Genomic DNA, 22,986 nt, shown 5'->3' with positions numbered 1-22,986 from the left:
ATCCTATTTGACTTTCAAATTCATTGGAAGAAGTCAATTAAAGTTCCCTGTGCCTTTCTTGACAGTATTAGCATATTAATAGATCACCCAAGCTATCCATGTTAGTTAGGTGGCCAGCCAATCTTCCTTTCCAATAATACATTTACTTGATGACATCTTTAATTCTCCCAGGTAATTCCTTGCTTGTCATGTCTTGAAGCCTACTTCACATCCATCATGCACTTTTTCATTGTCTTCTGAGTGATAACAGCTTTTAATTCTTCGTAGATCATAGTATTTCATGACATAGTCAGACAGCAACTCCAGTAGACTATTGGTATTAAACAGGTAGGATCTTGTTTTAGGGAGAGAAATTTGGGATCAGTAAAGGAACTTTGCAGTCCTCCAAAGGCAATTCAGTCCCCTCCCCACATGCTGTTGAATTCTGGGTCCAATTCACTCACTGTATATTTGCAATGCCATGTATGTGTGTAGAGATAACTATATCTGTGTCTATACAGGTACACATCTGTGGATGGGTAAGAGCTGTCCATGGGTAGTCCTTCTAACTGTACATCATAGTTTGGACAATAGGTATTTTTTATTTACTTGTTTTTTTGTTTTTTTCCCTCTGTAGATAGATAGCCTGCACACATTTTAGAACTCACTGGTCCCATGTAGCAAGTTTTGCAATATCCCAGGACTTGATGTAGTTAACACATTGTTCATAAACACTTAAATCTCCTTCACGCACAAGTGTCTTTGTGCACACTCATCTATCATAGATGAAAACACACAAAGACAATCGTCATCCTCGGTTACCGAGAGACTACTACTACATAAACAGGACCTGGCCATCCCTAGGCAATACCTTCTTCACTTTGGCACTACCATGAATCTCTTCTATGACTATGATGAATGCCTTTGATGAACATGTGCCTAATTTACACCTAATTTTACACGTATGTTCAGAAGGTCATCAAACAAGAGCACCTGTACTGTTTTTTTTTTCCTTTGAGAGAGTCTTATAAAATTGTGATATGGGAGATATATGGGGCTGATGGGAGACATGTTGTTGGAAGAGTTCCTAAAAAGTTGGGGGTTTTTTCTGCCATTAAATGAAGTTATTGTTCTAGTTAACATACAAGAAGCACACTGGGATCTTGTATTCTCTCCATCTTCCAGTCAGATATGTGGTGGTAAAGATGAAGTCAACTATAGAATAACACTTGTGATAGATTTCCTGCTCCCTCTTAACTGCCCTTACTGAGGATCCTCCATGCACATTTCGATTACTCATTCAATTGTTATATAGAATAAAAAATATTCATATAGGTTGTTGGTTACTCATGTTCTCTCTTGGTCATATTTTATGAGTAGTAATGAAATCCAAGATTTTTTCCTCACTTTTAATATATTTCCTTCCTCAAAGGAAGGGACTTTGTGACTCATTCCTTTAATATACTCCAAATTGGGTCAGGCTCAGAATAGATCTACTCTGTATGTAGTTGGCTCGGTCTAGCTGCTTTTCCTATGTTTTGTTTTCTTCATTACCATTTCTACTTTTTAATGCAACACAATCATATCTGTGGTGTCCACAGTCATTGTTCTTAATGACAAAAAGGTCATTATGTAAATTGTTGCAGATCTTTCTCATTTTTCATCTGTTTGTTATCCTCCTAACTGCTTTATTACTAAATGCTTTAAGGATGAATTCTTAGTTGGTGCTCTCACCATATTTTCTTTAATCTAGTTTTTTCTTTCCCTACAATGCTTCTCACTGTTTATGAAATGATGTTGCTTATAACTGTGAACCATACATCTCCATAAAATTTTGCAAATGAGTTTGTTTTTTCAGTGGATATTATCCAGAGTTTCTTGCATTTTTACTATAAATCAATCATATGTGTTCTTTCATAGTTTTTAGGCTCTTTTGTATTCTTCTTTCTGGTAAATTGATTTGAAGTGGTTAAAATTCTGTGCGAAATTGTTATAATTGATCTCAGTATCCTTTTCTTCTTTCCATTTCACATTTTTTGGTGGCAATTACTTGTTTAAATAGGACAGTCAATCAGCTAATATTTATTTAGTAGTACCTTCTGTTTATTATGTACTCTTCTAAGTGCTGAGGATACAAAGGCAAAAATCACACCTCTTCTCAAGAGCTAACATTTTATTCTGGGTAGATTGAAATTGTTTTAATTGTGTGCCATGTGTGACTCTGGACAACTCACCTAATCCCAAATGCCTACCCCTTATCCTTCTTCTGCCCTGGAACTGATACTCAGTATCATTTCCAAAATAGAAGGTAAATGTTCTAAAAAATAAATCAATAAAGTTGTTTGCCATCATTTCCCCCATTTTATTTACTTCTCCTTTTGTGTTAATTTTGGTTCTTGCAAGTGGATATCTTAACCATGTCCAAACATGTGATTCAGGAATGATTTCCAACTCAGTAACAAGTCATTTTCTAGCTGTTAAATTTTTTCATTTTTGTCATTTTATTCATTGCTCACCAAGTCTAGCACCTTCTGATTCTTTTCCCAAAGACTGTACTTATGATGCATAGGCATAAGCTTTCTGTACAGTCAACAAGTCTGGCCTTTCTCGTCTTTTACTCATAAACCATATTCTTGAATAGATGTTTTACCATTCTCTCTCTCTCTCTGTCTATCTATATCTCTCTCTTTCTCCCCCCTCCCTCTTCAACCCTTTCTCCTTCTTCTCACTTGCTATGTTCTGTTTCTCTTTCCCTCCCTCTTTCCTCTCCCTCTCTCTCTCTCTTTCTCTCCTCCTCTCTCTTTTCTTCTTTCTCCCTCCTCTGTCTCCTTCTTTCTTTCTTTCATCTCTCTTTCTCCTATCTCTCTTTCTTGAGACAGTCTTCTTATGTCAACCTGGCTGGTAGTACAATATCCATTCATAGTGCTAACTGGCACAGAAACTTACACCAGCTTTATTTTTGCTCTCTGGGTGATTTCACTCCTTCAGCAGCATAGTGGCCCTCCACTCCTTGGAAGGTGTCAGATTTGGTGTAGAAAACTGGTCAGCTTTATCCTAAACTGCAGCTCAGAATTTCTGAGCTTTAGGGATCCACCAATCATAGCCTTCCCCAGTATCAAGGATTACAAGTGTGTGCCAGCACACCTAACAATTTTACCATTTGCCACAATACTACTTTTTCATTGAAGTCACTAGACATTGAGAAAAGATGTTAATTTAATTTAGAGGGTCTTATTCCAAGTAGAATTTCTTTCCCTCTTCATCTTCTGCAGCAGATGTTGTCACTTAAAGTGCAGTTGTATTCATGGTGGTGCTTGACAAATCCGTATCAGCAGTACTGCAATATAAGAGGACCAAAGGTTATATAAATGGATATTTCTTGTTGCCTTTGGGCAGGTGATAACAAACCATTAAACTAGAGGTCTACCCATTCTTCACTAAACATAATGGTTCCCACCTTGCTAAAATGCTATGGGGTTCTATCCATTTCTACTTCCAAAGAATGTTGGAAGTTCATAAAAAGAGAATTTTTTTCCCTCTTGTGGTCCTGAGGGAAAAAAATCCCATTTACTAGGTACACTTTCCTCTAGTAAGGTAGGGTAGTATTCAAAACAGTGAAGGTATGAAATGATATGATAGTGATGATGGTAATTAGAAGTTAAATAATACCCTTATTAGTACAAGGGACTAGCCAAAAAATCTGCCTAACATCCCAGAAGAGGACAAGGAAAGTACAGACAGAAAATGATGAAACTTGGGCTAAGACTCTCTTTGAGAGTCTAGTGCCACAGTTACATATAATTCTTGAATTTAGGCTCATTAGTATGAACAATTGATCTAACCATCCCTTGCACTGAAAAACAAAACAAAACCCTTGTGATAAGTAAGCAAAGCCTTCCTAGCTCTGTGATCCTAGTCAAGTCACTTAACCCTAATTGCCTAGTCCTTCCTGCTCTTGTGTCTTGGAAACAATACTTAGTATTGATTCTAAGAGAGAAGGTAAGTGTTAAAAAAATGAGTAAGCAAAGTCAAAAATTCCCATGTTGGCCACATCCAAAAATGTGGGTCTCATTCTCCATGTAGGTCTCTCCATCTCCTCTCTATCAGACGGCAGGTAGCACTCTTCATCATTTGTCTTCTGGAATCATAACTGGCTACTGCACTGATTAGAGTTGTTAGGTCTTTCAGAATTGTTTGAATACTGGTGGTATTATAGAATAAATGGTCTCGTGTTTCGACCTACTTCTCTCTACGTCAGTTTATAAAGGTATTTTCGGGTTTCTCTTCAACTTTCTTCTTCATTTTGTAGAGCACACTAATATTCCATTTCACTCGTATATCATAATTTGTTTAACCAATCCCAATTTGAGGAACATCTACTTTTTTTCTGTTTCTGTTCAACTACAAAAACAACTGTTATAAGTATATTTGTATATGTGTCATTGTCTTCTTTCTTTTATCTCTTTGTGATATTCACCTAATAGTGATATTTCTGCATCCATGATTATGCATACATTAATAACTTTGGGGATCATCATTTCCTCAAACATGTCACCTTGGCCAATAACCCAGGAGTACTGTGGTAATTTAGAAAATGAAGGTATGCCTGGGTGGTGTGGTGCTACTCACCTAAAATTTCTTCTACCAGAGAAGTTGAAGGCTAATCTTTTGAGCCCAAGAATTCTGAGCTATAGTGGGCTAAAAGTAATAGGCTGAGGTCAGCTAGATGTCTCAATGGATAGAGTACCAGTTCTGAAGTTAGGAGGATCTGGGTTCAAATCTGACCTCAGATATTTCCTAATTGTATGACCCTGAGCAAGTCACTGAACTCCATTTGGCTAACCCTTGCCCTACTGTCTTGGAGTTGTTATTAAGGCAGAAAATAAGGGTTTAATAAATAAATAAAATTTTAGGATGTCCATTCTATGTCCAGCACTAATATAGCCAGCCCCTAAGAGTGGAGAGTCATCAAATTGTCAAGACAGTCTCTAATCTCATGGAGATTATATTCTATTGATGGAGCCAGTATCTGGAGGAGCAGTAGCTAGAGAAGAGTGTTTTAAAATAAGAAGTTCGATACTTGCCGAGTGGAATTCATATAGGACAGATAGTTGACACATCCTTTTCATAGCAATGGTACTTTTGATTTGATTTCAGTTTTCAGCATAGTAGGTATAACGTCAAAGAAAGAGAGACTGCCTACACAAAAAGCAGTAGTGGGGAGGAAAATCATGTAAAAAAGACTAGTTCCAGGGAATTTAGAATTGAATGATTTAGCTACCTTTGGGTATGATCCCCGGAGATTCCATATGGAGGATGGAGTATCAATCACTGAATCAACATGCATTAAGCACCTACTCTTTACCAAACCCTAGGAACACCAAGCACTAGAAATATTAAGATAGACAAAAATAATCCCTTCCCTCAAGAAGATTATGATCTAATTCCACCAGCAATGAATGGCAAGTAATTTTTTTAAACATCTAATTCATTTCTAAGGAACAACAAATTCTTGGGGAAACATGTGGTTATTGTTGAATAGATACCATGACTAGAGAAGACTCATCTTCCTCAATTCAGATCTGGCCTTACACATTTACTAGATATACAACCTTGGGTAAGTGACTTAATCCTTTTTGCCTCTCAGTTTCTTCATCTGTCAAATGATCAAGAGAAGGAAATGGCAAACCACTCCAGTATCTTTGCCAAGAGAATCCCAAATGGGGTTGCAATTATACACAACTAAAAAATGACCAAATAACAACATGACTAGAACTAAAGCTTCTAGAATGAATAAATGAAAGCACCTACTATGTGCCAAATACTTTGCTAAGCTAGAGAAATAAATGAAAGTGAAACATACCCTCTTGAGGAGTTTTCTTTCTCTAGGACAAAACATGAACATATAAAATGAATCAATCATTGATCAATGAACTGCCTACTGTTCCTAGTAAAAAAGGTGCATTTGATTTTATTACTGTTCCCAAAGCAAGAGGGAGAAAGCAGAATGGGATGAAAAGGAGGAGGTAGAGAGCAAGTCACATGGCTGAATCAGGGCAGGTGGCTACATAGACTCAGGTGTCTTGTGTTAGGGGTAAATTTTAGAGTTGTTGACTGAATATATTATATTAGTGGTGCCAGGTATTTAAATTCAATCCCAATACAATACTCCAGTCACTTTGGAATTTTTATGGTGGTTTAATTACAATAGAAGGAAGAAATTAAGAAGAAGAAGAGGAAAGGGGTATAAGATTTTCTCCATCCTGGAGTAACTCAAAGGGAGTTCAGAGGCTTCAGCCAAGGGGCCTTCTCAGAAGATAAAATCTAGCTCGGCTTCCAGCCACGAGGCCACATCCAAGATGAGGGGCTTCCTCAGAGGACAGTGCCTTTCAGGAGGCCAAGGAAAAGAGGAATCAGCCTAACCACTCACCAAGGACTCTCAGGGAAGATGCCTCACCTAAACTACGCTATAGAGCCAAAACGCTGCCAGAACACCAAAATGCTGCCCAGAGCTCCCAACATTGCCGAGAGAGAGAGAGAGAGAGAGGGAGAGACAGACAGACAGACAGACAGACAGACAGAGACAGAGTCAGAGTCAGAGACAGAGACAGAAAGAGACAGAGAGAGGAAGTGACACAAAATAAATAGGTAGTTATTTACATCACTTCCTGCATCTCACATGTACCAATGGTATCTTAAACTTGGCTTAGGGAGCTCCAGGGCTTCTGTCAGTTGTTTCTGATTTGTCACTTGCTAGCACATGTCAGTCATGGGCCATCCTCCTCACAGTTAATCCTTAAGTGGGGTGTATACATTCCTGGTAGCTAGAATTCTAAAGACTAAGCAGGGTGGAGTAAATCTAAAATTCACACTTGGTAATGGCCAGCTAGGATGTGAACAGTCTGAGGAAGCCAAATACTTGAATGGGTTAGGTGACTTTGCATTCACTCACTAGTCAGTACAGTGCAACCCCAGAGCAGCATTACAGAACTCAAGGGCTGTCGCTTTTGCATTCCTCCATTCTAGTCATATTTATTGAGCACTTACTCTGGGCCAGGCATTGTGGGAAATATATAGAATTGCCAACCCACTGCCATACACTCAGGGAACATCACTGGGAAGATGAGGCTTACTTATCTGAAAAACAAAGTACCAATATAAACAAGCCCTGTTCCTGGCCCATCAAACGTTGTGCTGTGCATTTAGGGATTTCATAAATTTGAAACTTGGAGAGAATAATGATGCCATCCTTAAGTCATTTCCATCCTCGGCATTCTTTCCATTTATCTACTTGCCTGCATTTGTCACAAGGCAGGTATTTTCTCTGCTAAGCTAAATGAATTCTCATATGCTTTGAGACATACAAAATGAATTTCTGAAAAGGGAAGAGAGTTATTTTTCATTGTAAGATATCAAATTACCAATATAAAAAAGCCTTCATACTCAAGTAACAGTCCCACTATCAGCCTATTTCACCTTTTTTCCTGGTTAATGTGTTTGATGATAAAACTCTTAAATATGAATGGTGACAGTAATTTCTATATCTGGATTTTTTTATTTGAACTTCCTTTAAATCTATGCTATTCAGTCTTGATTAATTCTTGCTTGAATTGGATTCTTTAAAGATTCACAGAACTTCAGAATTAGAAGGGACCTTAGAGATCATCTAGTATAATCTATGTCTGAAACTGAATATTTAACAAGTGGTCATCCAGCCTTTGCCTGAAGACATTCAGTGAAGGAAAACTTAGTACCTTCTGAGCAGCCCCCTCCACTTTTAGACAACTATAATTCATAGAACCTTAGATTTAGAGCTAGAAGGGACCCTCTACCCCTGCCTATTCTGCATTTGAGGAAAGTGAGCCAGAGATTACATGACTATCCCACAGTAACACAACCAAGAAGTTTCTGAGATAGGAAGGGAATCTTGGTGTTCCTGATGTCAAGTCCAGGGCCCTATGTAATATGTCCTGCTGCCTTGCAATTGTTACACAGCTAATTCTGTTATGTTTTCAGACATATATGACTCTTCATGAGCCCATTTAGAGTTTTCTTGGCAAAGATACTATAATGGTTTGTCATTTCCTTTTCTACCTCATGCTACACATGAGAAAACTGAGGTAAACAGAGTTAAATGACTTGCCCTGGCAATTAAGTACATCAAGCCCAAATTTGTCTTGGAACAGTTTTTACCCAATGTTCCTAGTTCCTATTTCTGGGTACAACAAAAATGGCTGATCCCTCTTCCACATTTTCTCTTTACTAGATTAAACTTCCCCAATCCCTTCATCTAATCCTCTAGTCATTTATTTATATGAACTAAAGGCTTGCCAACATCCTGGCTGCTTTCTCTTGGACATTCTTTAGGTTCTCAATGTCTTTCCAAAAATATAACACCTAAAACTTAATACAATATTTAATTTGTGATCTGATATGATAGAATTCTTCTTTTAAAACCTTCTCTTCTGTCTTAGATGCAATACTAGGTACTGAGTCCAAGGCAGAAGAGTGGTAAGGACTAGGCAGTTGGAACTAAGTGACTTGCCTAGGGTCACACAGCTAGAAAATGTCCACCTAGCCATCCCAGAATGGTCTTAATGAAGACCAAAATTTCATTAGCTTTTTTGTATGCCATATCATATTGTTCACTTATATTGAGCTTATAGATTGCCAAAACCAGCAGATTATTTTCAGAAAAATAAAGATTCATATCTACTCATACTATCTTGGATTTCTAAAGCTAATTTTTTAAAGTTCAAGTATAAAATTTTGTACTTATCCCTCTTATATTTTATCTCTTTCAATTAATCTGTTTTGATTTGTAAACATATTTTTATCTTGAATCATTCACCCAACACTTTTGCCATTTCTACCCCCTCCACCAAGTTTTATTTTATCAAGAAATTTGGTAAACATTCCACTAATATCTATTATCTATCCACTAATAAATCATTATGGAAAGGAAGGAAAGAAGGAAGTGAGAGAGGGAAAAACAGAAGGAAGGAAGGAAAACATTCCAGGCAAAGTCCAAAACATGCTACTAGAAACTCCTTCTGAGCTGATATCAAATCCTTAATAGCACTCTGGGGTCCATCCATTGAACTAGTTCTGTATCATACTAACTGTTGCAGCACCATGCCCATATCTCTCCATCTTTTCCACAAGAATAGCTTGAGAAATTGAGTTGAATGCTTTGTTTAAAAATCTGTGGTTTTCCTTTTATCTGTCAGTCCAGTAATAAAAAGGAAGCTAGACTGGCACATACTGTACCTTTTTTAAAAATGTTTTTTATTCATATCTTTTATTTTTAGATCACCATTTCCCAATCTATCTCTTTTTCTGCTCCTACTCAATAAACCATATCTTGTAAATAAACAAGTTTAGAAAATAAAGAGGAAAAAAATCATTTCATCAAAGGCAACCAACACATCAATTTTATATGATGATGCCATGTTCTGTGGCTTTAGTCCATCGCCTCTGCAAAGAGAAGTGAGCATATTTTCTTAACCTATCTCTTGATACTGAAACCTCTCATTGAAGAAGTCATTGAAGAAGCTTCCCTGCTATATTACTTTTAAAGATCACTAGCATGAGTTTCCCAGTCAAATCCACCAATTCATTGGAGCCAATGTAGAAGAATGGTAAGGGCTAGGCAATTGGCATTAAGTGACTTACCCAGGATCACACAGCCACAAAAGGTCTGAAGTCATATTTGAACCCAGAATCCACTGAGCCACCTAGCTGCCCCTACCAATTCTTTCCCTACTTTGGAGTATAGTTCATTTGGAGTTGGTAGTTGTAACTCATCAAGTACAAATAAAATCTTCCTACTTGTCCAGGGTATAAATTACTATTAATTATTCTTGTTATTTCTTTTTAATTAAAAGATCATTCTTGACAGTAAAGACAGAAGCAACTATGCTTTCTCTCTATCATCCATTATCAATGACCCATCCTATTTTTTAACCCTCCTCTTTTCTCCATTACAGCTATGAACAAAACCCATTTCCATTGTTCTTAACATTCATCACCAGTCTCAGCTTATTCTGAACAGTAAGCACTCCGTCATTGTTCTTATAGAACCATGGCACACTTTTATATCCGTCCTCTGTTGTTGCTTTTGCTTTGTTTTTCAGTACTTAATTTGATTTTCGTTTTTCCATCTAAGCTTAGGAGCCACCTCTAAGATGGACTCAAGGGACAGAATAAAACATATATTTTTGACATGGTCAATGCAAGGATTTCTTTTGCTTGACTATAACATAATTTTTACATTGGTTTTGTTTTTCTTTTTTTAATGAGGAATGGAGATGGCAGAGAAAGAATTTTTTAATTTGAGGAAAAATATAACCTAAGCTCGTGGATGATTTCCATCCACATTGGTCTCTTTAGGCAACTCTTTAACATCCATGGGGTCCTGTTTTATCCTTCCCTCAACCTTTTGAAATCTGTTCTCCTAAAATATGTGGGTCATATAATATTATATTTGATTTTCCTTTCCTTCACTGTTATGAATTATAAAAGTAGTCACTTTCTTCAAAGATTCTTGTCATTTCTATTCCAATAACCAGTCTGACCTTGCTGGTAGGAATTAGTTTCAGTGCTGAATTTCTTCTAATTAATTGCTCCACTTTTTAAAGGATGAGATTATCATTGAGAAGTAAGAAATGATCTGCTCTTTCACATATACGGCTGGTATCCTTTTTATCAGGATAATTTTATTGATTGAAAGGGGACAGAAATATAGACACTTCTGTGAAAAATACTAAAAACTCAACTGCTCAGAAAACAAGACTGTCACTAAGAGTAAAGATAACCTAAGTGATTTACATAAATTTAACATAAGGACTTTAAGATCGAAAGATCTTGAAAGATCAAAACCAAAAATTGTATAACTATGAGGCAACTGTATAATTTGGGCTTGGCTGATAGAAATGTGGAAGATTTTTTCTTAGAATGGTATAAAGGTGAGCCATTTCCCCCAAGAGACTCTGCTTTGGAGCAGCACTATTGTTCAAGACTAGATCCCCAAGGGGAAGGACTAGACACACAAGCAAGTCTAGTAGGTTCATCAGAATTGGGTTCTCAAACAGCCTTGTGGCTAGGTCACAGAAAGATCCCAGAACCTTCATTTCAATCTGACATATGGAAGAACTAGCTAGAGGAAAAAGTTTGCCATTTGTAAGAATTCATTGGAACACTTTAAAAATTACTGAAACAGGGGCAGAGTCAAGATGGCAGCATAGAAGGAGCAGAAGTTCAGACCTCTGAATACCCTTCCTTACCAATTACAAATTAAATGCTCCTAAGGGACTGAAAATCAAACCTAACAACAAGACAGAGCCAAGGAACCCTCCTGCTGGACTCAATTCAAAAGGTACACCCCCCAAAAGCCAGAATTCTAGAACACTTGGGTTTAAGGGGAAGGCAGAAGGAAGGTCCCAGGACCCCTCCCCCCACCTAGAGTGCTAAGCCTCCAGTGGCAGCGGGAACCTCTGGGTGGGCAAAGACGCAGGTCTAGGGGGTATACCTTGTGGGCAGGGCTGTGTCAGGCTACACAGGTAGTGGGGAAGGATCTGGAGAGGGAGTGCAGAACAGTGACGAACTGTATAGGATGAAATGAGAAGACATAAATAGGCATATAGGCATATGTAAGCATAAATACATATACATATATATATACACACAACTAGAGCTAAAAAAAGAGGTTAATACTAAAAGAAATGAGAAAAGAAACAAAAGGGGGTAAATTTATATGTCACAAAAAAGTTCATGGCAGGAGGGGAGAGAACATCAATACACTGGAAGGGTAAAGAGGTTGGAGATATGAAATACTTAACTCTTATATGCATTGAAATTAACCCAAGGAGGGAAGAACAATCCAATCCATTGGGGGCAGAGAATAGATTTGTACCCTTTAGGGGAGTAGAAGGATAAAAAACAGACTGGTGGCGAGGGAATCAGTACAAGGGAGGGAGGAGGTGGGGGTAGTTTTAAAAAGACTGCAAAGAAAATAAGGGGAATAAGAAGGGAAGGGGTAGAAAGGGAAATAAAGTAAGGGTGGGAACTAGGGGAACTGATTAAAAACAAACATTGGTGAAGAAGGAAATAGTGAAAGAAGAAAAGGCAGGACTAGGAGTAGAAATAAAAATGCTAGGAAATATACAGCTGGTAAACATAAATGTGAATGTGAATGGAATTAATTCACCTATAAAAAACAAGCAAATAGCAGAGTGGATTAGAATCCAAAACCCTACCATATACTTTGTACAAGAAACACACATGAGAAAGGTAGATACGCATAGGGTGAAAGTAAGAGGATGGAGCCAAATCTATTGGGCATCAACTGATAAAAAGGAGGCAGGAGTAGCAATCATGATATCTGACAAAGCCAAAGTAAAAATAAATCTAGTTAAAAGAGATAGGAAAGGTAATTTCATCCTGATAAAAGGCAGTATAGGCAATGAGGAAATATCAGTACTCAACATGTATGCACCAAATGGCATAGCATCCAAATTTCTAAAGGAGAAGTTAGTGGAGCTCAAGGATAAAAATAGATAGAAAAAATGTACTAGTGGGAGACTTGAACCTTCCTCTAACTGAACTAGCTAAATCAAACCAAAAAATAAATAAGAAAGATGTAAGAGAAGTGAATGAAATCTTAGAAATATTTGAGTTAGTAGATATGTGGAAAAAACAAATAGGAACAAAAAGGAATACACCTTTTCAGCAGCACATGGTACATTCACAAAAATTGACCATGTATTAGGGCATAAAAACATTGCAAACAAGGCAAAAGAGCAGAAATAATGAATGTAACCTTCTCAGATCACAATGCAATGAAAATAATAATTAGAGGGGGTACATGGAGAGGTAAATAAAAAATTAATTGGAAATTAAACAATGCGATTCTCCAAAACCGGTTAGTTAAAGAACAAATCATAGAAACAATTAATAATTTCATTGAAGAAAATGACAATGATAAGACATACGTTCAAAACCTGTGGAATGCAGCCAAAACAGTACTCAGGGGGAAATTTATATCTTTGAGTTCATATATTAACAAATTAGGGAAGGCAGAGGTCAATGAATTGGGCATGCAAATTAAAAAAACTAGAAAGTAAACAAATTAAAAATCCTCAGATGAAAATTAAATTAGAGATCCTAAAAATCAAAGGAGAAATTAATAAAATTGAAAGTCAAAGAACTAATGAGTTAATAAATAAAACTAGAAGCTGGTACTTTGAATAAACAAAATAGACAAAGTACTGGTCAGTCTAATTAAAAAAAGGAAAGAAGAAAACCAAATTGACAGTATCCAAGATGAAAAGGGAAGCCTCACCTCTAATGAAGAGGAAATTAAGGCAATCATTAAAAACTATTATGTCCAATTATATGGCAACAATTATGGCAATCTAGGTGATATGGATGAATACTTACAAAAATATAAATTGCCTAGACTAACAGAGGAAGAAATAGATTACCTAAACAACCCCATGTCAGAAAAAGAAATTGAACAAACCATCAAAGAACTCCCTAAGAAAAAAATCCCCAGGTCCAGATGGATTCACAAATGAATTCTATCAAATATTCAAAGAACAACTAATACCAATATTATACAAACTATTTGACAGAATAAGCAAAGAAGGAGTTCTACCAAATTCACTTTACAACACAAATATGGTACTGACCCCAAAGCCAGGCAGGTCAAAAACAGAGAAAGAAAACTATAGACCAATCTCCCTAATGAATATAGATGCAAAAATCTTAAATAGAATACTAGCAAAAAGACTCCAGCAAGTGATCACAAGGGTTATTCACTATGACCAGGAAGGATTCATACCAGGAATGCAAAGATGGTTAAATATTAGGAAAACCATCCACATAATTGACCATATTAACAAGCAAACTGACAAAAATCATGATTATCTCAATAGATGCAGAAAAAGTCTTGATAAAATACAACACCCATTCCTATTGAAAACACTAGAAAGTATAGGAATAGAAGGGTCTTTCCTAAAAATAATAAACAGTATATATCTAAATCCATCAGCAAACATCATCTGCAATGGAGATAAACTAGAAGCCTTCCTAATAAGATCAGGAGTGAAACAAGGATGCCCATTATCACCTCTATTATTTAACATTGTACTAGAAACACTAGCAGTAGCAATTAGAGAAGAAAAAGAAATTGAAGGTATTAAAATTGGCAATGAGGAGAACAAGCTATCACTCTTTGCAGATGATATGATGGTCTACTTAAAGAATCCTAGAGAATCAACCAAAAAGCTAGTCGAAATAATCAACAAGTTTAGCAAAGTTGCAGGATACAACATAAACCCACATAAGTCATCAGCATTTCTATATATCTCCAACACATTTTAGCAGCAAGAATTAGAAAGAGAAATTCCATTTAAAATCACCCTAGACAATATAAAATACTTAAGAATCTATCTGCCGAGACAAACAAGGAACTATATGAACACAACAACAAAACACTCTCCACACAATTAAAACTAGATCTAAACAATTGGAAAAACATTGATTGCTCATGGGTAGGATGAGCTAACATAATAAAAATGACAATCCTGCCCAAATTAATTTACTTATTTAGTGCCATACCCATTGAACTACCAAAAAACTTTCTTACTGAATTAGAAAAAAACCATAATAAAGTTCATTTGGAAAAACAAAAGATCAAGGATATCCAGGGAAATCATGGAAAAAAATGTAAAGGAAGGAGGACTTGAAGTCCCAGATCTCAAAGTATACTATAAAAGCAGTGGTCATCAAAACAATTTGGTACTGGCTAAGAGACAGAAAGGAGGATCAGTAGAATAGTCTTTGTGTAAATGAACTCAGCAAGACAGTCTATGATAACCCCAAAGATCCCAGTTTTGGGGACCAAAACCCACTATTTGATAAAAACTGCTGGGAAAACTGGAAGACAGTGTGGGAGAGATTCGGTTTGGATCAACATCTCACACCCTACACCAAGATAAACTCAGAATGGGTGAATGATCTGAATATAAAGAAGGAAACTATAAATAAATTGGGTCAACACAGAAGATGTCAGATCTTTGGGAAAGGAAAGATTTTAAAACCAAGCAAGAGTTTTTAAAAATCACAAAATGTAAAATAAATAATTTTGATTACATTAAATTAAAAAGGTTTTGTACAGACAAAACCAATGAAGCCAAAATTGGGAAGCAACAAATTGGAAAATAATCTTCATAACAAAAACTCTGACAAAGGTCTAATTACTCAAATCTATAAAGAGCTAAATCAATTGTACAAAAAACCAAGCTATTTGCTAAATGGGCAAGGGACATGAAAAAGGCAATTTTCAGTTAAAGAAATCAAAACTATTAATAAGCACATGAAAAAATGCTCTAAATCTCTGATAATCAGGGAAATGCAATCAAAACAACTCTGAGGTATCACCTCACACCTAGAAGATTGGCCAACATGACAGCAAAGGAAAGTAATCAATGCTGGAGGGGATGTGGCAAAATTGGGACATTAATGTACTCCTGCTGAAGTTGTGAATTGATCCAACCATTCTGGAGGGCAATTTGGAACTATGCCCAAAGGGAGATAAAAGTCTGTCTGCCCTTTGATCCAGCCATAGCACTGCTGGGTTTGTACCCCAAAGATATAATCAGGAAAAAGACATGTACAAGAATATTCATAGCTGCGTTCTTTGTGGTGGCAAAAAATGGGAAACTGAGGGGATGCCCTCCAGTTCGGGAATGACTGAACAAATTGTGGTATATGTTGGTGATGGAATATTATTGTGCTCAAAGGAATAATGAAGTGGAAGAATTCCATGGGGACTGGAACAACCTCCAGGAATTGATGCAGAGTGAGAGGAGCAGAACCATGAGAACATTATACACAGAGACTGATACACTGTGGTACAATTGAATGTAATGGACTTCTCCATTGTGGCAATGCAGTGATCCTGAACAACTCGGCGGAATTTACAAGAAAAACCACTATCCACATTCAGAGGAAACACTGTGGGAGTAAAAACACCAAAGAAAAACAATTCCTTCAATACATGGGTCGAAGGGATATGGTTGGGGATATAAATTCTAAATGAACATCCTAGTGCAAACATCAACAACATGGAAATAGGTTCTGATCAAGGACATAAGTAATACCCAATGAAATTGCGCATTGGCTGTGGGAAGGGTAGGTGGAGGGGAGGGAGGCAAATAATGTGATTATTATAACCAAGGAATAATGTTCTAAATTGACTAAATAAACTAATTTAAATGAAAAAAAAATACTGAAATATATTATTCTATCCACAGCCCTGGGACATAGTTTCCCACTACCCAGTATCCACAGTAGAGAGTGGGCACAAACTTACAGAATCTTACTTCTTGGTTATTTGGTTACTTAGCATTAGTTAAAGAGAATGATTTGCTTCCTTAGAGATTATTGGAGAAAAAACCTCGCCTGCTTAGAGGATTCTTTACCTGAATTTATTTCTACTTCCTGAGAGGCATATACCTCTAAGAGCACAATCAAAGAAACAAACATGGTAAAGTTCTATAAATCTTGGATTGAACTTCCTTTCCTGAAAGAGTACACAACTGCCTCCAAGCTCAATCAAAAAAACAGAACAAGAAAGACTTTGCAGAACCCAGGATTAGGGTGTTTTTTGTTGTTGCTTGATGTTTTTTTTTTGGGGTGGGGGGAGAATTTCATGCTGCTTTAACAGCCTAGAAGAAAAACAGCCAACAAAGAAGACCCCCAAGGAAGATGGAGAGGCACAGAGCAGGAATACTATCATTTTTTGATAGCACTACTCAACAGTAAATGTAATACAGACTGTTCTAGACAAAAACAAACTGCGTCAAGTCTCATAATCTAAAGTTGTGAGTGGCCTTTGGGCAAATGTCTTCTCTAATCATATACCACATTGCTATGGGTTCTATAAGTTTCTGTTCACTTTCTCCTATGAATAATGTGCACAATGGTGGGAGAGTGGGTCCCTGATTTCTGAATGGAATATTATGTTTTAATTATTCCTACTTTGGCTTCTATCTTACAAATGTTTTTGTTTAAGAGTTAATGGAGGGGGGACAGCTAGGTGGCTCAGTGAATTAAGATTGTAATAGTTTAAAAGTCACCACATTGCAATAATTAAAATTAAATTATGAGTCTGTTAGTAGCTTTAACAATTTAGTTTAATCATAGTAGAGATAGTAAAGTGAGGGAAATGTAGAAAAGATAGGGAGCAGCTTAGCTAAATGCCCTAATTGTATTCTGACGGAATGAAGTTCAGCCCTGACAAAGGCGCCTTCAGGTTCCAATCTCCAGTCAGAAGTCCATGAGAGTCTCTTCAGCAATAATCCCCAGCACAGTAGTGTCCTCAGCAAGTGTCACCAATGCAAGAATGTGTGCTCAGTCCTCTGAAAACACCTTTATGATCCGTTTTCTCCACCCATTAGCTCTCTCATGTCACATCTCAGGAACCAATCATAGTTCCTTAATTTGCCTGGCACTGCCCAGAGGAAGGAGTGCCCATGGGATCAATTTCCTGTCTCTTTGGTTTCAACTTCCTTTCACTGTGGTTGTGTGTATCCTTGCACATCTCAGAATTAAAAGGGAGGGGAATTCAAGTCCCTGTTTGATTAAATTAAAACAAATTCCCTTCTCACAGAGACCCAGGCTTAGAGACAGGAGGTCCTTGGCTCAAATCTGATCTCAGACACTTCCTAGCTATGTCATCTCTGACAAGTCACTTAACCCCCATTGCGTAGCCCTTATCCTTCTTCTGCCCTGAAACGAATATACAGTATTCATTCTAAGATGGAAGGTAAGGAGTTGTTTGGTTTTTTTTAAGAGTTAATGAAGTTCATCAGGCTAATTTTTAAAGTAGAAAAAGTACCCTTGCAGGTAGCAATATAGTAGCAGTCAGAGGCTATATTTGTTAGTAGTAAGAATATAGTCTGTCACTAAGATGACCCCTCATATCCTGGGCATGAATTATAGCAACATGTCCTCTCTCTGGTAAACCCCATCCTAATAGTATGAATACAAATAGAATGAGAACAACTGGTATCACACCTTTGTGCTTTAGACACCAAGAGAATGCCAACAGATTTCTAGATAACTTGAGCCTTTCATCACTAGTATAATATATTACTTTGTTAGACTATTTCTTAAATTCTTTTTCTATTTCCTCTTTCTGTTCAGGTGATATGTCATTTGTCAATGACAAGATTGTTTTTATTTCTGCACCTGAATGATCTCTATCACACTCTTCCCCTTGGGTTTCTAAATTTCCTCCCACATGAATCTGTCTCTTAATATATAATTCTACTCTACGTTCTGTCTTCTCTCCCCAGTTTAATAAGATATACCCTCCTGGAGCCATATTGTAGTGAATAGTCTCATCTTAACAAATCCGAGTGAAATTTATTAGATTAAATTTGCTTCCTTGTATTAGGAACTCTAGTTACTCCTATTTATTACCTGTGCTTTATGTATTCATGTGAACACCATAGATATTTGTCTGTGGTATGTGGCTTGTTGGGTATGGGTAGACAGTTTTCTCTATATCCTGCCCCAACCCTTCCTGCTTGGTTGAAAGTCCTCATGAATAAATTAATAAAACTCAAGAGTAATACTTTCTTACCTACCCTTCTTAGATGTAAGCCATTTCTATCTAAGAAATCTGTCATTCTTATATTTTAAACTATGGTCAAGAAATCTAAATCTCATTCTCAGGCATTATCTATTTGGACACTTGTTCACTTCCAAAATCTGTCTTTCCTACCTTAGTCCCTTTCCTTCAACTGATAGCAATGGTGAAAACGCCTCCTAATCCCAAGACTTCCCAATTTTTAGTAATATTTTATGGTGTCTTTCTGATCATGCAATATGCCACTGTTAGAGAGAGAGAGAGAGAGAGAGAGAGAGAGAGAGAGAGAGAGAGAGAGAGAGAGAGAGAGAGAGAGAGAGAGAGAGAGAGGGAGGTAGTGGCCACCTGGTTTGCCATATCTTGAGGGGTTCTAAGCCATATTCTGTATATTGTTATAAGGAAATGAGCAGGAGGGGATGCTGCAAAGGAAGAAGCAGGAAAGTTCCAGAATTCTGGAGAAGTGTCAGGACTGTTTCTTCTTCTAACAGACAGTTAAGCAGGAGGTTGAGTTTGTCTAGTCTCCTAGGGTGGACCTGGTGAACTAACTGTTCTCTCTCCTGTGGCTTTCCTTATGATCTATCTTACCAACTACCTGTTCCTGTGTATCTTGTTGATGCTGATGGAGAGATATTCCTACAGAAATGCTTGAGATACTTAAAGCCATCTGTCAGTGAGACCTTCCCTTTGAGCCCTGTTCCTGCTTACCTTCCAACCTTACTACCTCTATGACCATCTAAGGGAGGATTTGGGTTAGTGAAATGTATTTTATTATAGGAACTGGGCCTCTTAGGTAGAGAGGTAACTGGCAGTGCAGATACATTCTCTCTGAAGCTACCAACTAGATTTGGTGGGTCTTTATTTATATTCTTTAGATAGATCATCACAATTCCCTTCCCTTTAAACCCTGTTTAATAGCATTTGGTATCCTATGAGCTTTATCCTGTTGGCCTTCCCAAACCCTGTGTCCTTCTGATATTGGTCCTAAACAGTCATTCCTTGACCCACTAAAATCCCATTACCATCAGGTATCTTTCTAGAAACAATTATTTTAGTTATATACAATTACTTCAGTATGTGTCCAGAAAAGACATATTCTTCTGCTATAAAGTTGGCAAAAGGCTGCCTCTTACCTTCTCAGCAAGGAGTTACCATTCTTGCTTTCTCCCTACCCCCACCCCCTTCAATCTCTTGTCTTTAACTGAATAGTATCTTTCTCGATGGCAATTTTGGATCCTTTTCACCATTCAAAAGTTTCAGCTCCCTCTTCTTTGGAAAGATCCTCATGCATATTGCTTCTATAAATTTTTATTTTCTTAATTTTGTATTATTGTAAACTTGGCAAATATCAACCATCATGAATATTTTAAAATATGAAGAAGAGGTAAAGAATATTTAAATGATATCACAAATTCAATTACCTATTGCTTATTAAGTATATATTAAATTAAATTAAATATATCTCCAAAATTGTCCTACTTGTCTGTATCTCCTTCAGATCTTCCTTTTGTTCTCTTTGTGTAGTTTGTTAATGTTTCATTGAAACTTTTATTTTTTTTCCTTTTTTCACTGTTTATTCTTTCTTTAGTATCCTCCCCTATACTCTCTCTCTCTCTCTCTCTCTCTCTCTCTCTCTCTCTCTCTCTCTCTCTCTCTCTCTCTCTCTCTCTCCCTCTCTCTTTCTCATGCATGCAAATGAAACCCATCACTTGTAATGAATAAGTAACCAAGCAAAATCCATACATTGGTCAAATATGAAACTGTATATCTTAATCGGCACCTACAGTCTACCACCTTTCTTTCAAGAAAGTGGAAGGATCATTTATTGTTAATCTTCTGGGAATAGTCTTTCTGGTTCTGCTCACTTCATTCTGCATCATATTTCATATAAATCCTCTCTTTTATCATTTGTCATGGAGTTTGACAATATTTAATTACATTCCTCTGTCATAATTTGATCAACAGATAGCCAGTTGACTGTCATCCTCTTAGATTCTAGTTCTCTGCTATGACAAAAATGTTAATATATGATACATGAGTATGTGTGAGTTTGAACATATATGTATCTGTTTATTCCAATATGCAGATATATATAAGTATATTTGTACTTACAGGAATTTTCATTCTTCCTTTGACTGAGTAGCAAATAGTATTACTGTCCCAATGGCTGCTTCCATTTTCAGGCATCAAGATTTTTGTCTTCCACCCTTAGAGTGTGAAGGAAAGAGCGTAGTAAGAGTCAAAAGAACATTTGACTCCCAAGATAGATTAAAGCTCAAATAGCACCTTGAACACTGACCATTTGTGGTCATAATTGCATGAGTCACTTGCCCTCTCTAAGTGTCATTTTTCTCATCAAGAAATGGGAATACTAACACCCCGAGTGACCTGTAACACTTAGCTGTCAAGGTTGTAAGCAAAGGAGACAGTGTATGTAAAGTAGTTTGTGAACTTTAAAGTACCATGAATAAGTCAGCTGGTATTATTATTAATAGCACTGTGAAAGAGTGCATGAAAAAGAGATTTCTAGCCTTCAGAATAAGATTTTATCAGTTCAGCTTCTGTGAATCAAGTGGCAGTCAAGGTTGATTCAATATGGAATCAAAAGGACTTAGATTAGCCTTGGTCTATAGCTCCACAATTCATTAATGCATCACCAATTCATCTACTATGTGAAGAGCTCTAGGCAAAGTACTAAAGGAGATATAAAAACTGCAATAGCATACACACATATATAAATATGTACAGATAGTTTTTTTAAGCCCCATCTCACAAAAGTCGGCCAAGGCAGGAAATACAGGTTTGGTTATTATCTCCATTCTGTAGGTGAGCAAATTGAGGGTTTAGAGATGTTATATAACTTGACCAGAGTCACACAACTAGTAAGTGATAAACCCAAATCTAGATCTCTATCTCCAGTCGAGAAGTCCACTCCCCTAGACTTTAGATCTGAGAGAAGCTTCCTGTCTTCAGTAGTTTATAGCCAAGTCCATGTGAAATTATATGCATTAACAGTTAAGTATCCATGTAGCAGATTGTGTAATATAAGACCCACAAGAGTAAAACAGAGGAGACTTGGGGAAATTCAGAAAAGAAGATCATGGTGGCCTAGAATAACTTCTTAGGTGATGCAGTGAATAGTGTTGCCCTTGGAGTCAGGAAAAGTCTAAACTCAGATCTTGCTTCAGTCACTTACCCACATGACTTCTCTCAAGCTCAGTCTGTTCATCTGAAAAATGGAAGCAATTAATAAAGCTTCTGCCTCACATACCTGTTTAAGGATCAGTTGAGATAATGTTTAAAGTGCTTTGCCAATCTTAAAGTGCTATATAAATACTATTATTGTTGTTGCTAGTGATATTATTGAATAGGTAGGACTTGAGTTCAACCCCAGAGGATATATATGATTCGTGTAAATGTAATGGAGCAATAATGGCATTGCAGGCAAAAGGAATGGTGAAGACAGAGGAAAACCTATTTAGGAACAAATAGTCAATGAACTCCTTTCACTGCAACAATATTAAGATGAAGCAGCAATTGATAATAAGGCTGAAGAGGAAAACTGAATCTATAGAGAAGAGCCTTTAATGCAAGATTAAAGTGTTTGCACTTGAGTCTTAAGGTTGAAAGCCTTCAACCCATTTATACTGTCCTCATTATTATTTCTAAAATAAAGCTCTCTATCTCCCAACTCCAGATATTTTCACTGGCTCTTGCCCATGCCTGTAGTGCTCGCTCTCTTCATCTCTTCTTCTTGGTCTCCTTCTAGTTGAAGCTAAAATTCCACCTTATACAGGAAGCTTCTTCTAATTCCCCTTCATTCTAGTGCTTTGTCTCTGCTCTTTACATAGGTTGTTTCATTTGGTCTCTTTTCTGTACAAAGTTGTTTGCATGGTGTCTCCCCTATTAGATTATGAGCTCCTTGAAGGCAGGAACTATCTTTTGCCTATTACCTTTCTTTTTATCCCCATTGCTTTAGCACAGTACCTGGCACATAGTACGTGCTTCATAAATCCTGCTTGACTAGATGATTTGAATACCAGAATAATGAGTTTAGATTATAGAAGAATACAACAAAACCATTTCTTAAAGATGATCACTCCAATTAGGCTCTATTGGAAAAGAAGATGAAAACTGCTGTTTGGGGTGATACTGTTTTAAATAGAGTGTTGCCCTCAGTTTCCTTACCTATAATATGGGAGTAATTATGGCATCTGCTTCACAGAGTTTGTAGTAAGGATCAAGTGCGATAACATATGTAAAACACTATGCAAACCTTATAGTGCCATATAAATGTTCGCTATCATCATCATCATTATTAAGAACCTCTCTGTAGCTTCCCAGACAGA

At 36.9% G+C, this 22,986-nt stretch overlaps 1 protein-coding gene and 1 long non-coding RNA gene across 9 annotated transcripts in view; one reads left to right on the top strand and one right to left on the bottom strand.

The window, feature by feature from the left end:
- ANKS1B (ankyrin repeat and sterile alpha motif domain containing 1B) overlaps nt 1–22,986 on the top strand; it is a 1,427,494-nt gene that overhangs the window by 1,141,616 nt on the left and 262,892 nt on the right. The gene's annotated exons all lie outside the window — the stretch shown is intronic.
- On the bottom strand, nt 2,318–22,143 carry LOC130454514 (uncharacterized). The gene is made up of 2 exons (XR_008912126.1): nt 20,750–22,143; nt 2,318–3,316 (listed from the first exon to the last, which is right to left on the bottom strand). It is a non-coding gene; the product is annotated as an uncharacterized LOC130454514 (long non-coding RNA).

This window comes from Monodelphis domestica, chromosome 5, assembly GCF_027887165.1.
Source record: "Monodelphis domestica isolate mMonDom1 chromosome 5, mMonDom1.pri, whole genome shotgun sequence".
Lineage (NCBI taxonomy): Eukaryota > Metazoa > Chordata > Mammalia > Didelphimorphia > Didelphidae > Monodelphis > Monodelphis domestica.
This window is presented reverse-complemented; position numbering and strand designations above follow the sequence as displayed.